Raw genomic sequence first — 13,825 nt, 5'->3', positions numbered from 1 at the left:
TGGGTAGGCAAGGTGCACGGGGGCTGGAGGGGCAGGCTTAGCTCGCTTCTCCTTAGGTGATCCACTTCAGGAGGAGCCCTGTGGCAGCGGGAGGGAGTCAGATCCGCTGCCGGAGGTTTGTCTCCGCAGAAGCACAGAGTTGGGTGTTTGCGTGGAGCGAGCAAGTTCCCTGGCAGGAACTGGTTCCCTTTGGGATTTTGGCTGGGGGATGGGCGGGGGAGATGGCGCTGGCGAGCGCCTTTGTTCCCCGCCAAGCTGAGCTCTGCCGTCCGGGGGCTCAGCAGCTCTCCTTCCCTTTGTCCTCCAGCCTTCCCGCTTTCCGAGCAGAGCTGTTAACTTCTGACCTCCCAGACGCTAAGTCGCGCTTGCTGTCGGAACACAGTCTGTCCGGCCCCTCCGCTTTTGCCAGCCAGACTCGGGGGCTCCGCTTGGCCGGCGAGCCGCCCCTCCGCCCCGGCTCCCTCCCGCCAGTCCGTGGAGCGCGCACCGCCTCGCCGCCCTTCCTACCCTCTTCCGTGGGCCTCTCGTCTGCGCTTGACTCCGGAGACTCCCTTCTGCTAATCCTCTGGCGGTTTTCTGGGTTCTTTAGGCAGGTGTAGGTGGAATCTAAGTGATCGGCAGGACGCGCTGTGAGCCCCGCGTCCTCCTACGCCGCCATCTTCCGGAACCTCTCTCCTTCCTTTGTTTTATACAAATAGCATTGTGCTTGTTATTGTGAGAAATAATTCAAAGAATGATAAGATACCAATCCATTCTTTCAGTCCATCCATGAAATATAAGTTATAGTTGATATAGGAGATGTATATGTGGCAAATAAAAATACAAGGCAAATGATTAATGCCAGTTGAATAGTGAAGACAGTAACAATGGTGGAGACCATACTATACCAAATAGTTGCTAAGTAAAGATTGAGCTCATGAGAGAAGACCTCGAAGAGGTTACATCGAGTGGGTTGCTGGGGAAATCTGCATAGCCACCTAATGTCTTCTGAGATGGCTATTTGTCACAAGGTTTCATTTGATTTTTAACATGGTTTGAATTCCAGGAATGTTGGACATACCACATTCAGCAGTAATTAGTATAACATTTCAGAAGTAAGTGATTTTAAAGTACTATCTCTGTTAAGAATATTAATACTTGCAGTAAAACTTCATGGTATGCAAATGACCCTGAAAATTGTAACAATGTAATATAACTAGCAATGTAATAAATAGCACATCCACTGTAACTCAGATATAAGTAAAAAAAACCTGTGAAAATGCAAGGAATTTTGAAAATTGGTTGGTATGTGATGTGGAAATCTTTGATTTAAAACAGGCTAAGGCATCTTTTGTTTACAATAGTATTTTTTTGAGAGGCGATGTTATAGGGTGCTGAAGACCATGGCTCTTGAGTTAGGCTGTCTGACTTCAAATTCTGACTCCGCTATTTGTTGGCGGTATAATCTTGGACAACTTGATCTGAGTCTTTATTTTCCTCATCTGTAAAATAAAGATAATGATAATTCCTTAAAAAAATATCTGTAAGGAATAAATGAAATAATTTATGTTAAAGTGTTCATCATAATGTCTAGTATATAGTAAGCATTAAATAACATTGGGAATTGCTGCTATGTTAGTAGTTCTGTTTCTCTGGGTTTATTTGAATAAATAAATATAACTGGATTTCTCTGCCTTTTATGTCATTTGTTTTGGATTTCTCTACTTCTTATACCACAAAAGGTAAAATTAAGGTACAGTGTGATCTCCTGCGAATTACAATCTACTAACTGCTTTTTCTAGTTTTTGTACACATATATGGCTTGGGGAATATCTATTTGGTATTATACTGTGTTACATTACAGGGATAACCAGGTAGGTAAATGTAATTAAGTCTCTTAAGCAGGCATATGATTTTTTTCTTATCTTTTTTTTTTTTTTGGCAGGAAATCCTTTTGTGCTCATTCATACTTGTTCATCAAGACCTTTGAGTCCTCAAGGGCCGAATTTATCTCTAAACTGAAAAATGGAAAGTAAAGTACCTTTATTCTGCCAGGTATTTTTTTCAAAAATAGTTCCTAAAGGCTGCTGCTGCTGCTGCTGCTGCTTCTTCTTCTTCTTCTTTAAAAATAGTTTACATTAAAAAATTAGTTTATATTTATCTCACACCCATAATCAGTAAGCAGATTCATAGAGCAATATAATTATAGGATCTTTTAATAACTAAGGTGAGTTTTGAGTTCTTTTAGTGGGCATATAATGAACTTTCATCCCAGCAATATCAAGAGGTCTGTGGTGTATGTTGAGAGTATTTTGCGGGGTAGGGGACTGGGATAATTTTTTAGGAGAATAAAGGATTTAAACCTACATAAATGGTTGTAGGTAACATAATTAATGATGTGGGAGTCTAACCAGAAGGTAATCTAAAAGATACCAAGTGTCTCTAGCCTTCTCCCCTGTGATTCAGGAGATGTTCTTATCCATTGGCCAGTATTGTGTCAAACAAAAAACAAACCCGGACTTAGTAAGGAGAGACTTTATTCGAAAGGATTATTCCAAGGGAGGAAAGGGACTATTTATTTATTTATTTATTTATTTATTTATTTATTTATTTTTTTTAAGGGACTATTTATTGAAATAGGAGAGGGAAGGCTGTGACCATAAGATCTTCAAGGAGCTCAAGGGCTAGGCAAAAATGGCTTTTCTTTCATGGAGAGGAGTCAACAAGGCTAGGAACTGGATTGGGGGAAGTGGGATGAAAGAGTGGCATGATGAGATAAACAGATCAGAGAATATTTTAGGGGCCTGGAGGAAGGAGGAAAGCTTAACCACATTTTGGCTAATAATCCTTTTGTTCTAATTAATCAGTGGGGTTAAAACAGTTTAGCAAATCATTTCGTAGAGCAAAGAAAAGGAATTTTGAAGATATTTGGCCTTGACATAGGTAAACAAGGGTGGCATCTGTGAGTTTTATCTAAAGCTTATGGGGGAAAAGGGTGATTCCTTGCAGCAAGCCATTTTTCAGAACACAAAAGGGTGAAGGGATTCCTTTAATCTTCACTGTTTTCCAGGAGCACAAGGCTCAGGAAAAATTCAACATTGTCAACTGAGAGTCTTAACCTTTTAAATATACGCTTTCAATGGATCTGGTGCTACCATATGACATGTACCTATACTGTAATCCGAAAGAAATTAAAAAAAAATTTTTTTAACGTTTATTGATTTATTTTGAGAGAGAGCACATGTGCACTAGAGAGAACATGAGTGGGAGAGGGGCAGAGAGAAGTAGAGAGAGGATCCCAAGCAGGCTCTGTGCTGTCAGCAGACAGCGTGGTGTGAGGCTGGATCTCACAAACTGTGAGATCATGACCTGAGCTGAAATCAAAAGTTAGGGGCACCTGGGCAGCTCAGTCGGTTAAGCATCCATCTTTGGTTCAGATCATGATCTCATGGTTCTTGGGTTCAAGCCCCACGACGGGCTATGTGCTGACAGCTCAGAGCCTGGAGCCTGCTTTGGATTCTGTGTCTTCCTCTCTCTCTGCCTCTCTCCCACTCATCTGTGTCTCTTTTTCTCTCAAAAATAAATAAACATTAAAAAAATTAAAAACAAAAGTCAGATGTTTAACCAACCGAGCCACTCAGGCGCCCCCCCACCCCTGCAAAAAAAAAAAAAAAATTTCAAGGCTTCTTGCTAAGTACCAAGAAGTGTGATATGTCTATTAACCTGTTCCACTTTTTTATACCTAATACTTAGTTGATTGTATCCTCATGAGCTGATTTGGAAGAGCTGATTCTTAAAAGTTAAAATAATTAACAGCATTAATATATCATACCAGTTTGTCTTCCTTAGACTGTGTAGTTTATACTTCACAGACAGTTCACCTTTAACCACAGAATTTCAGAGATTATTTTCTTCCTTTTCTGTATCATCAAAGTTTCTGTTCACTATTTGACTGCTTCTGTTCATCTGGTCTTTGATAACAGGTTTTTGTGCCTCTCTGTCTTTTTAGATCTTCCTCCTTTTATTTTCCTGGTTTCTGTTTTGAGTCATTTTTCTCAACATCTCTAGGAAACTTTTCATCATTCCTAATAAATATTAGGGCAGCAAATCAGATTGCCTTTTTGAAGCAGGTTGTTAAAGGTGTGCCTCTGTTGTAAGATGAATGTATGCAGACCCTAAAAGTCACTGAAATAGTTCCCTTAATTTACATTTTGTGTAGAAATAGAGATTCTCTAAACTCCCTTAGTGATCTGCTTTATACATGGCCTTTGTAATTTGTTCAGGGGTTAAAAACTAATATACCTTTGATCAGCTAGATGCAGTCCAGTTGTTTTAAGCAAGCAGCCATGTTTTTTTTTTTTTTTTTTTAAGTTTCTTTATTTTTGAGAGAGAGAGAGAGAGAGAAAGTGAGGATGAACAGTGGAGGGGCGGAGAGAGAGAAGGAGAGAGAGAATCCCAAGCAGGCTCTGCACTGTCAGCAAAGAGCCCGATGCAGGGCTCGAACTCATGAACTGTGAGATCATGTCCTAAGCTGAAACCAAGAGCTGGATGCTTAACCCACTGAGCTACCCAGATGACCTGCAAACAGCCGCATTTCAAAAGAGTATATTTCTCACTTCATTCCTCTTTTTCTAAACATGTTCATTGCTCGTAGGCCCTAGTTCTTTTTTGGAGGGGGAGGTGTCTGTTTAGAAGAAATATAGCTGCTTTATTTTTTTTCTCGATAGACTTTTATTTTTTAGAGCAGTTTTAGATTCACAGCAAAGTTGAGTGGGGAGTTCCCATATACTCCCTGCCTCTATACATGTGCAGCCTCCTCCGCTATCAACATCCTACACCACCGTGGTACATTTGTTACAATCAATAAACCTACACGGACATATCTTTATCACCCAAAGTCCATACTTTACATTGGGGTTGATTCAGTATTGTGCACTCTGTGAGTTTGGACAAATGTATAGTGACATGTAGCCATTATTATAGTATATAGAATAGTTTCACTGCCCTACGTATCTTCTGTGCTCTGCTTATTCATTTTCTCCCTCCTCCACTGACTACCGCTGGTCTCTGTAGTCTTCATAGTTTAACCTATTCAGAATGTCATATAGTTGGAATCATATAGTATGTAGCCTTTGCAGATGGGCTTATTTTACTTAGCAATATGTATTTAAGTTTCCTCCATGTCTTTTCATGGCTTGATAGTTCCTTTCTTTTTAGTGCCAGATAGTATTCCATTTTCTAGATGTACCACAGTTCATGTACTGAGTCTACTGCCATTCATCTGCTGAAGGGCACTGTTTTTTTCCCCAAGTTCTGGCAATTCTGAATAAAGCTGTTTTAAACGTCTGTGTGCAGGTTTTTGTGTGGGTATATGTTTTCTACTCCTTTGGTAAATACCAGTAAGGTGTAATTGCTGCAAAATATGGTATAAGTATGTTTAGTACTGTCTTTCAAAGTGGTTGTACCATTTTGCATTCCCACCAGCAATGAATAAGAGTTCCTCTTGCTCCACATCCTTGCCAGCATTTGGTTTTGTCAGTATTTTGGATTTGGCCATTTTAACAGATGTGTAGTGGTATCTTGATGTTTTAATTTGCACTTTCCTATTGACATGATGTTGAGCAAATGATCTTTTCATTTGCTTGTTTGCCATCTGCACGTCTTCTTTGTTAAGATCTTTTGCCCATTTTTAAGTTGGGTTGTGCTTTTTCTTATTGTTAAGAGTTCTTTGTATATATTTTTGAATATACAGAATAACAGTACTTTGAGTAAAGCCCATTATCAGATATGTCTTTTCTAAGTATTTACTCTCAGTCTGTGGCTTGTCTTCTCATCCTCTTGATAGTGGATGTAGAGAAGAGTTTTTATTTCTTTTTAATTATTTTTTTAAATTTTACTTTATATATTTTTAATTTGCATCCAAGTTAGTTAGCATATAGTGCAATAGTGATTTCAGGAGGAGACTCCTTAATGCCCCTTACCCATTTAACCCATCTCCCCTCCCACAACCCCTCCAGTAACCCTCTGTTTGTTCTCCATATTTAAGAGTCTCTTATGTTTCGTCCCCCTCCCTGTTTTTATATTATTTTCACTTCCCTTCCCTTATGTTCATGGAGAAGAGTTTTTAATTTAATGAAGTAAGTTTAAAGATGCCTTAAGAACTAGATTCCACAACCGTTAGCTATGTTCACGAATGCTGGGCATTTTATAGCTACATAATGCACTAAGGATAGTTGGTGACATTTAGAACATGTACCTAATGTGAACTAATGCACTGATAATTAAATCCTTTTCAACAAAATTCTGTCTGGTAGCATCACTTTAGAGAAAATATTTATCTACAATGAATTATTTGACCCAGAAGGTCATACTGAACTTACCTGTGCAAAGAGAACATGGTTGACTGTGGCTCTTGGTTACTCCCCAGGCAGAAGAAAATAGCGATTTATCAGATGAAGGCTGTAATTCTCTTGCAACCAACTTGCCATCGAGACATATTGACAACAAGAAAGACATCAAGTTTTCTCAAATGACACAGAAGACAATTTCACATGAAATTAGGGGTTTGAGGCTAGAGCACAAAAAAAGGTAAGTTAAACTCTGAACTCACTTAATGGAATTATACTGCTGCAAGCTTGAGAGAACCAAAAATGTAGCTCCTGTGTTCTCATAAGGTACTAAGTGTGGAGGATCATGCATATTTGTGGCCTTTCTTTTGGTATAGTTTTAACTCCTAGGTAGCCATTCTTTTCATTTTTTTTCTCATTTCTCTCACAGCTATGTGGAAGCCTATAAGCCACCATGGGCTTCTAGTTACAGCAGAGCAATTATCCATATGCCTGCAAGTTTGTCTTTTTTGACAAAATAATGTATTTAAGTCTACAATGTGAAGATTTAATATATGTTTACATTGTGAAATGATTACCACCTTTTACTCATTTCACATGTTTACCTTATTTACTTACTATGTTGGTGAGAACACTTAGGTTCTACTCTCTTAGCAAATTTCCATTGTGCAATATAGTGTTATCAACTATAGCCATGTTATACATTAGGCCCACAGACCTTATTTATCTTTTAACTGAAAGTTTCTACCCTTTTACCAGCCTCTCTCTTTTCTTATTTCCCCCACCTCCATCCCTGGAAACCACCCTTCTACTCTCTGTTTCTATGAATTTGGCTTTTTTAGAGTCCACATATATATAAGATCGTCCAGTATTTGCCTTTCTATGTCTGACCTGTTTTACTTCACATGATGCCCTCAAGGTCCATCCATGTTGCATGGCTGGGTAGTATTCCTGTGTGTGTGTGTGTGTGTGTGTGTGTGTGTGTGTGTGTGTGTGTGATGACACATCTTTAGCCATTTATCTGTTGATTGACATTTATATTGTTTCCATACCTTGGCTGTTGTGAATAATGCTGTGATGAATATAGGAGTGCAGATATCTCTTTGAGAGTGTTTTCATTGCCTTCAGATATATAGCCAGAAATGGAATTGCAGGATCATATTGTAGTTATATTTTTAATTTTTTGAGGAAACTCCACATTGTTTTCCATAGTGGCTGCACCAATTTACATTCCCACCAGCAGTGCACAAGTGTTTCCTTTCCTCCACATTCTTGCCAATACTCGTTTCTTGCCTCCTTGAAAACAGCTATTCTAGCAGGTATGAGATGATACGTCATTATGGTTTTGATTTGCATTTCCCTGATGATGAGCGATTGTGAGCCATTTCATATACCTGTCGGCCATTTGTATGTCTTTTTTTGGAAAAATGTCTATTCAAGTCCTTTTAAAATTGGATTATTTATGTTATTGAGTTGTATGAATTCCTTGTATATTTGAATATTGACTCATCAGATATATGGTTTGCAAATATTTTCTCCCATTCTATAGATTCCCTTTTCATTTTGCTGATGGTTTCCTTTGCTGTCCAGAAACTTTTTAGTTTGATGTAGTCCCGCTTGTTAATTTTGCTTTTGTTGCCTTTGCTTTTTGTGTCAAATCCAAAACATTATTGTCCAATGTCGAAGAGCTTACTATGTTCTACAAGTGTTACTATTTCCTTTTCAAAATTGCTTTAGCTCTTTGAGGTCTCTTGTGATTCTATACAAATTTTAGGATTATTTATTCTACTTCTGTGCAAAAAATGCCAGTGGAATTTGGACAGGAATTGCATTTAATATATAAATCACTTTGGGTAGTATAAGACATTTTAAAAATATTAATTCTTCCAGTCCACAAACACAAAACATCCTGCCATTTATTTGTGTCTTCTTCAGTGTTTTTCATTAATGTTTTATGGTTTTCAGTGTACTCATCTTTCACCTCCTTGGTTAAATCTGTTTCTAAGTATTTTGTTTTTTGATGCTATTGTAAATGGGATTGTTTTCTTAATTTATCTTTCTGATAGTTTCTTGTTAGTGTATAGAAATACAACTGATTTTTGTCTATTGATTTTGTAATCTGTTTGACTTGGGTACAAATCAGAGGTCCCCATGACCCCTACTCAGGTTTAATTAATTGCTAGAGCATCTCACAGAACTCAGGGACACATTTATGTTCAGCAGTTTATTAAAGGACATGACTGAGTATACAGAAGAATAGTCACATGAAGATATTCATTGGGTGAGGTTTGGGAGGGTCCCAAGCACAGGAGCTTCTGTCCCCATGGGGTTGGGATGTGTCACCCTCCTAGTCTGTGGATGTGTTCACCAACCTAGAAGTTCTCCAGAGAGGGGAAGGGGACTGGAAATGGAATTAATAATTGATCCTACCTACATGAATAAGCCTCCATAAAAATCTCAATAGTATAGGCCTATTCAGAGATCTTCCAGGTTGGTAAACACATCCACATACCAGGAGGCTGATGTCCTCCCAAATCCTTGGGGACAGAAGCTCCTGTGCTAAGATCCTGCCAGACATTGCCCTATGTATCCCTTCATCTGGCTATTCACCTGTATCTTTTATCATATTTTAAAAAATAAACTGGTAAACATATGTAACTATTTTTCTAAGTTCTGTGAGCTCTTCTAGCAAATTAATCAAATCCAAGGAGGGTCTTTTGGGAGCCTCTCATTTATAGGTGATGAGTCCGAAGCACAGGTCACAATCTGGAGTTGTGATTGGCACAAGTGGGGTGGGAGCAGTCTTGTGGGACTGATCCCTTAACCTGTGGAATCTGACAGTATATCCAGGTAGATAGTGTTAGAATTGAGGTAAATTGTAGGACCCAGTTGGTGCCACACCCAGTTGGTGTGGCAGAGAATTGCTTGGTGGTGGGGAAGAATACCTCACACATCTGGTGTCAGAAGTGTTGTGAGTGTGGTAGTCATGGAGGAGTAAAGGAGAAACACAGAAGAAGAATGGGTTTTTCCCTATATTGTGGGGTATCATACCTTTTTGCCTATGTTGAACCATCCTTGAATTCCAGAAGTAAATCCCACTAGATCATGGTCTATGATCCTCTTAATGTACAATTGAAATATTAGCATATTGTACTAATACTGTACAATATTAGTATTGTATTGTACTAATTAGTATTAATATTGTATTGTAATAATATTGTACTAATATAATGTACTATTGAAATATTGCGTTGAGAATTTTTGCATCTATGTTTATCAGGGATATTGGACGGCAGATTTCTTTTCTTGTAGTGTCCTTGTCTGGTTTTGTTACCCGTAGTGTTGGCCTCATAAAACAAGTTTGGAAGTGTTCCCTCCTCTTCAGTTTTTGGGAAGAGTTTGAGAAGGATTGGTGTTAATTCTTAAATGTTTAGTAGAAATCACCAGTGAAGCCATCTTGGACTTTGTTGGGAGGTCTTTGATTACTGATTCAATCTCCTTACTAATAATTGGTCTGTTCACATTTTCTATGTCTTCATGATTCAGTCTTGTATGTTTCTAGAAATTTATAAATTTCTTTTAGGTTATCTAATTTGTTGGCATATAATTGTTCATAGTAATTTCTTATGAGCTTTAGTATTTCTGTTATCAGTTGAATGTCTCCTCTTTATTTCTGATTTTATTTGAGACTTTTCTTTTTTTCTTAGTCTAGTAAGATTTGTCAATTTTGATTATTTTTTCAAAAGACAAACTCTTAGCTTCTTTTATCTTTTCTATTGTCTTTTTAGTCTATATTTCTGAGCTTTGTTATTTCCTTCCTTCTATTAACTTTGGGCTTAGTTCCTTTTTCCCTTCCAGTTCCTTGAGGTATAAAATTAAGTTGTTTATTCGAGATCTTTCTTTTTTCTTTTTTTTAAGTTTTATTTTTTAACGTTTATCCATTTTTGAGACACAGAGACAGAGTGTGAGTGGGGGAGGGGCAGAGAGAGAGGGAGACACAGAATCCAAAGCAGGCTCCAGGCTCTGTGCTATCAGCTGTCATGTGAGATCATGACCTGAGCCGATCGGACTCTCAACCAACTGAGCCACCCAGGTGCCCCTCTTTTTTCTTTATGTAGGTGTTTATCTCTATAAACATTTTTCTTAGAACAGCTTTTGCTGCATCCAATAAGTTTTGGTATACTGTGTTTTCATTTACTTTGTCTCCAGGTATTTTTTATTTCCCTTTTGATTTTCTCTTTGACCAATTGGTTGTTCAGGAACATATTGTTTAATCGCTACATATGTCATTTTTTTCATTTTTTTTCTTGTAATTGATTTCTTGTTTTATACCTTTGTGGTCACAGAAGATGTTTGATATGATTTCAGTCTTCTTAAGATTTTAAAGACTTGTTTGGTGGCCTAACAAATTATCTATCCTGGAGAATGTTGCATGTGTGCTTGAGGAGAATGTATATGCTGCTGCTGTTGGATAGAATGCTCTCTATATGTCTGTTAGGTCCATTTGGTTTCCAGTATAGTTGAAGTTCAATGTTCTCCTTCATTTTTCTCTAGTTAGTCTATCTACTGTTGAAAGTGGGGGTATTTAAGTGTCCCTTACTATTGCTGCATTGCTGTCTATTTCTCCCTTCAGATCTGTTAGTATTTGTTTTGTATGTTTAGATGCTCTAATATTGGATACATAAACACTGCAATTGCTATATCCTCTTGATTAATTCACCCCTTTATCATTATGTAATGATTCTTGTTTGTCTCTTGTTGTAATTTTTGGCTTAAAAACATACATTGAGGGACACATGAGTGGCTCAGTCGGTTGAGCGTCCGACTTTGGCTCAGGTCATGATCTCACAGCTCGTGGGTTTGAGCCCCACATCAGGCTCTGTACTGACAGCTCAGAGCCTGGAGTCTGCTTCGGGTTCTGTGTCTCCCTGTCTTTCTGCCCCTAACCCACTTGCATTCTGTCTCTGTCTCTCTCAAAAATAAATAAACATTAAAAAAAAAACAACATCCATTGATGGGAGCACCTGGGTGGCTCAGTCAGTTAAGCGTCCAACTTCAGCTCAGTTCATGCTCTCACGGTTCGTGAATTGGAGCTCCACATGGGGTTCTGTGCTGACAGCTCAGATTCAGAATCTGTGTCTCCCTCTCTCTCTCTGCCCCTCCCTCAATCATGCTCTGTCTCTCTCTCTCAAAAATAAACATTAAAAAAAAAACACGTATTGAGGGGTGCCTGGGTGGCTCAGTTGGTTAAGTGACTGACGTTCGCTCAGGCCATGATCCCATGGTTCATGGGTTTGAGCCCCGTGTTGCTCTCTGTGCTGACAGCTCAGAGCCTGGAGCCTGCTTTGGATTCAGTGTCTCCCTCTGTCTCTGCCCCTCCCCCGCTCACTCTCTGTGTGTCTCTTTCTCTCAAAAATAAACAAACATTAAAAAAATTAAAAAAGCAAAAAACAAAAAATATTTATTGAAATTTATTTTGTCTAATATGACTATAGCTAGATTTGCCCTCTTTTGGTTTCCATTTTCATGGAATATCTTTTTCCATCCCTTCACTTTCAGTCTATAAGTGTCCTTAAAGCTACAGGGAGTCTCTAGGAGGCAGCAGATATTTGGGTCTTTTTTTTTTTTTCTTTTAATCTATTCAGCCACTCTGTCTTTTGATTGGAGAATTTAGTCCATTTACATTGAAGGTGATTATTGATAGGTATGGACTTACTGTTGCCATTTTGTTGCTTGTTTTCTGGCTTGGTTGCTTGTTTTCTTTGTTCCTTTCTTCCTCTTACTCTCTCCCTTTGTGATTTGATGATTTTCTCTAGTGATATACTTAAAATTATATTTTTTAACTTTTAAGTAATCTTTACAACCAATGTGGGGCTCAAACTTACAACCTCGAGATCAAGAATCACATGTTCCACTGACTGAGCCAGCCAGGTGCCCTTCTAGTGATATACTTTGATTCCTTTCTTTTTATCTTTTGTATATTTACTGTAGGTTTCTGCTTTGTGGTTACCATAAGGCTTATATAAAACATTGGGGCGCCTGGGTGGCTCAGTCGGTTAAGCGTCCGACTTCGGCTCAGGTCATGATCTCGCGGTCCGTGAGTTTGAGCCCCGCGTCGGGCTCTGTGCTGACAGCTCAGAGCCTGGAGCCTGTTTCAGATTCTGTGTCTCCCTCTCTCTGACACTCACATTCATGCTCTGTCTCTCTCTGTCTCAAAAATAAATAAACGTTAAAAAAAAAAAATTTAAAACATCTTATAAGCCTATTTTAAACTGGTAACAACTTAACTTCAAATGTATACAAAAGTTCAGCATTTTAACACCTCACTCTCATTTTGTTTTTGATGTCACCACTTACATCTTTTTATATTTGTGTATCCATTAACAGATTATTGTTGTTTTTAATACATTTATCTTTTAACCTTTATGTGAGAGTTATATGTGATTTACCTTCCACCATTACAAGATTTCAGTATTCTGAATTTAACTATATGTTTACCTCTACCAGTGAGATTTACACTTTCATTTGTTTTCATGTTACTAATTAGCATCCTTTCATTTTAGCTTGAAGAACTCCCTTTAACATTTCTTTTTTCTTTTTTAATGTTTATTTATTATTTTTGAGAGAGAGAGAGAGACAGTGTGAGCAAGGGAAGGGCAGAGAGAGAGGGAGACACAGAATCTGAAGCAGGCTCCAGGCTCTGAGCTTTGAGCACAGAACCTGACATGGGGCTCGAACTCACGAGCTATGCGATCGTGACCTGAGCTGAAGGTGGACGTTCAACCGACTGAGCCACCTCGGCACCCCCACTTTAACATTTCTTATAAGGTCAGTCTATCTAGTGTGATGAACTCCTTTAGCCTTTTTTTTTTTTTTTTTTTGTCGTCTGGGAAACTATCTGTCTTTCGGTTCTGTAGGACAGCTTTGGGGGGTAGAGTACTCTTGGTTGGCAAGTTTTTGTTTTTGGTTTTTTTTGCCCCCAGGATTTTAAATATACCATACCACTGCCTTCTGGCCTGCAAGGTTCCTGCTGACAAATCTGGTGATAATCTCATGGAGAATCCCACTATTCCTTTATGTTCAGTGACAAAAGGCAAAATAATTATTTCTAGAACATCGCAATAAAACTTGTCACCTAGGAAGGAATGGGAGATGGTGGAAGTGTTCCTTTACATTCTTTCATTAGCACTGTATAAACTAGGTTACCTGGGAGACACAATGCCCTAGGAGAATAGGATACAGAACAAATGTTTTCACTTATTCATTATTTATAGTAAGTCATCCCAATTCTGTAAAATGTTTGAGGCAGCTCATAACATAAACACACTTATACTTTAGAAAAATAATAAAGGATTTGAAAAATCATGTAGTAATGTGGAAATCATAATTATTCCAGAAATATGAAGATCTCAATGGAGATATATGGGGAGAGGATGGGTGATATAAAGTAGCAGTAGATTCTAGATTATGACTCACTTGTGTGTTATAAAATCAACTTA

General features: G+C 38.3%; 1 pseudogene; it reads left to right on the top strand.

The window, feature by feature from the left end:
- Positions 1-1,927: 1,927 nt before the first annotated feature.
- LOC144615253 (EF-hand calcium-binding domain-containing protein 13-like) overlaps positions 1,928-13,825 on the top strand; it is a 99,011-nt pseudogene continuing 87,113 nt past the window's right edge.

This window comes from Panthera onca (assembly GCF_046562875.1).
Source record: "Panthera onca isolate mPanOnc1 chromosome E1 unlocalized genomic scaffold, mPanOnc1 haplotype 2 h2.Chr16_ul_6, whole genome shotgun sequence".
In the NCBI taxonomy this organism is placed as follows: domain Eukaryota; kingdom Metazoa; phylum Chordata; class Mammalia; order Carnivora; family Felidae; genus Panthera; species Panthera onca.
Note: the sequence above shows the minus strand (reverse complement) of the source record. Positions and strands in the feature narration are given on the sequence as shown.